General features: G+C 37.4%; 1 protein-coding gene across 3 annotated transcripts in view; it reads right to left on the bottom strand.

Annotated features, from left to right (window-relative positions):
- Positions 1 to 230: 230 nt before the first annotated feature.
- Positions 231 to 3424, bottom strand: part of LOC101882252 (NLR family CARD domain-containing protein 3-like) — a 305138-nt gene continuing 301944 nt past the window's right edge. For all 3 annotated transcript variants that reach the window (XM_073947261.1, XM_073947259.1, XM_073947260.1), the window contains one exon: positions 231 to 3424. This exon is cut by the window's right edge and continues 3687 nt beyond it. The gene's annotated coding sequence lies outside the window, so the exon portion shown is untranslated.

Genomic DNA, 3424 nt, shown 5'->3' with positions numbered 1-3424 from the left:
ATGCAGTTTAAAGAAGAGATTATGATATTTAGGAAATAAATAAATTTTGTTTAAATAGAAAGATATAAAGAAATATATTAAATTAAGGAGAAGTATATAACATAAGTTGACCTGTGCATACAAAGAGATCATAATTTAAGTTCTTAGAATATAATTTAATTTAGGGAATAATAGCATCTGATTTAATATTAGTGAATATTACAAAATATTAAAGTGTATATTACAAAATAGTATAAGGCAAGGCAAGGCAAGTTTATTTATATAGCACATTTCATACACAGTGGCAATTCAAAGTGCTTTACATAAACAGGAATAAAAAAGACAAGTTTAGGAACATAAAATGCAGACAATAGAAATTATTTTAAAAATGATAAAAACAATTTAAAATGAGTTAAAATAAGCTATAAAAGAATGAAAAAGAAATGAAAAACATGATAGTGCGATCTGTCGGACGCAGCACAGTGCTCATTCAGTAAAGGCACAGCTAAACAGATGTGTTTTCAGTCTTGATTTGAATGTGCCTAATGTTGGAGCACATCTGATCATTTCTGGAAGCTGATTCCAGCAGCGGGGGGCATAATGGCTGAATACAGATTCACCCTGCTTTGACTGAACCCTTGGAATTTCTAGTTTATATGATCCTAAAGATCTGAGTGATCTGTTGGGTTTGTATTCAGTGAGCATATCTGTGATGTATTTAGGTCCTAGGCCATTTAGTGATTTATAGACCAGTAATAATACTTTAAAATCCATTCTGAATGTAACTGGCAGCCAGTGTAGAGACCTGAGGACAGGTGTGAAGTGCTCTGATTTTCTGGTTCTGGTTAGAATTCTGGCTGCAGCGTTCTGGATGAGCTGCAACTGTCTGACTGTCTTTTTAGGAAGACCAGTGAGGAGTCCATTACAGTAATCTACCCTGCTGCTGATAAAAGCATGAACAAGTTTCTCTAAATCTTCACTGGAAACAAAGCATCTGATTCTTGCAATGTTTTTGAGATGATAGTATGCTGATTTACTGACTGCTTTGACATGACTGTTGAAACTCGGATCTGACTCAAGAGTCACACCAAGATTCTTGACCTTATTTTTTGTCGTTTGACCTTTAGAGCCAAGGTACGAATTTACCTTGAGAACCTCATCTTTGTTCCCAAATGCAATGACTTCAGTTTTCTCTTTGTTTAACTGAAGAAAGTTTTGGCACATCCAATTGTTAATTTCATCAATGCACTGGTAGAGGGTGTCAATGGGGCTGTAGTCATTAGGCACTAAGGCTAGGTAGATCTGAGTGTCATCAGTATAGCTGTGGTAGAAGATTTGATTCTTTCTCATTATTTGGCTCAGAGGGAGCATGTAAAGGTTGAACAGGAGAGGTGCCAGAATCGAGCCTTGTGGGACTCCACACGTCATGGGTGTCCACCTCGACCTATGGTCACCTATACTGACATGGTAACCTCTCCCTTCAAGGTAAGATCTAAACCATTTGAGGACCGTGCCAGACAGCCCAACCCAGTTTTCCAGCCTATCCAGAAGTATGCTGTGATCGACAGTGTCACAGTGTACTGTGATGTGCTCTGAAACCAGATTGAAAATTGTCTAAACACCCCCTGAAGTTTAAGAACTTGTTAACCTGGTTAAAAACAACTTTTTCAATGATTTTGCCAATAAAAGGGAGATTTGAGATTGGCCTGTAATTGCTCAATAGGGTGTTATCCAGGTTGCTCTTCTTCAAGAGGGGTTTAACAACTGCAGTTTTAAGTGAGGTTGGAAAAATCCCTGAGAGAAGTGAAGCATTTACCACTTTTAGAAGATCCATTTCTAAACAGGTAAACACAGTTTTGAAGAATGATGTGGGGGGTGTGTCAAGACTGCAGGTTGATGTTTTCATAACTTGCACAATCTCTTCTAAGATTTTACCATTAATTGCCATCTTAAGTTGTGGTTGAGCTTGTTTGATATCGACACAACTTGACTGATTGGATGAGCTGATTGCCTTTCTGATATTATTGATCTTATCAGTAAAGAAATGAGCAAACTCATTACATTTGCTTTCAGAGAGGAGCTCATTTGGAATCCGACTGGGGGGGTTTGTGAGTCTCTCTATTGTTGCAAAGAGTGTGCGAGCATTATTTAAGTTGCTGTTTATAAGGCTTGAAAAGAAAGTCTGTCTAGCAGTGTTTAGTTCCATATTAAAGGCATGAAGACTGTCTTTATAGATATTATAATGGACTACTAGTTTCGTCTTTCTCCACATACGCTCAGCTTTCCTGCATTGTCTTTTTTTAATTTGTACTCTCGGTGACCTTGTCCAATATCCCTTTTGCCTGCCAGTCAACTTTTTGACTTTAAAAGGAGCAATGTCATTTATGATTATCTTAATTTTAGAGCTAAACAAATCAAGGAGAGAATCAACAGAATCTGCAGATATACTTGGTGCTAGTGATATGGCCTTCATAAACTGCTCACTGGTGTTCTCATTTATGCATCTCTTTCTGACAGAGACAGATCTGTCTTTAATAGCTGGAGTGATCAATATATCAAAAAAGATACAGAAATGATCAGATAGTGCCACATCCTTAACAACAGTTGATGAAATGTGTAAACCCTTAGTTATAAGTAGATCAAGAGTGTGTCCACGATTGTGTGTGGGTCCTTGAACATGCTGAGTCAGATCAAAAGTGTTAAAAACAGTCATCAGTTCTTTTACAGCATTGATTTCTGGATTATCAATGTGAATATTAAAATCCCCAGCAATACTAAAATAATCAAATTCAGATGTTACTATTGATAACAGCTCTGTAAAATCCTCAATAAAAGCTGGAGAATATTTTGGAGGTCTGTAGATAATGATCAGTAAGATGCGTGGAGCACCTTTCAGTGCTATACTCAGATATTCAAAGGACAAATAGTCACCAAACGACACTTGTTTACACTCATAGACATTTTTAAAGAGGGCAGCGATGCCTCCACCTCCCCTATTAACTCTGCAAACACTCAAAAAAACAAAAAAATCAAAAGGAGCTGCTTCATTCAGAACTGCTGCGCTGTGCTGTTCACACTACATGACTTGACTTTGTGTCTTTTAATCTCTGAGGTGTTCACACTACGCAACACTCCGTGAACGATCCACAAGAGGGGGGTCACACACTACATGATCTGACAACAACTCATTCCCCATCAGCTCATTCAAGCTACCAAACCACAGCCAATGAAAATTTGAGGGAGGAGTCATCAGAAAAAGCTGAACACTATTGGCTGCTTGTGTGCTGATTACATCACTGACAGCGTTTCAAGCTTTGGAGAAAGCATTTAAAAACATCGTCAAATCAGCTGATTTATCAGCGGATCAATCACTCATCTGCAATGTTTTAGTGGATAGATACACAGAGAGTTTTTAATTTTTGTAATTTTATAACTCTTTGAAATA

This window comes from Danio rerio, chromosome 4 (genome assembly GCF_049306965.1).
Source record: "Danio rerio strain Tuebingen ecotype United States chromosome 4, GRCz12tu, whole genome shotgun sequence".
Classification (NCBI taxonomy): Eukaryota; Metazoa; Chordata; class Actinopteri; order Cypriniformes; family Danionidae; genus Danio; species Danio rerio.
Note: the sequence above shows the minus strand (reverse complement) of the source record. Positions and strands in the feature narration are given on the sequence as shown.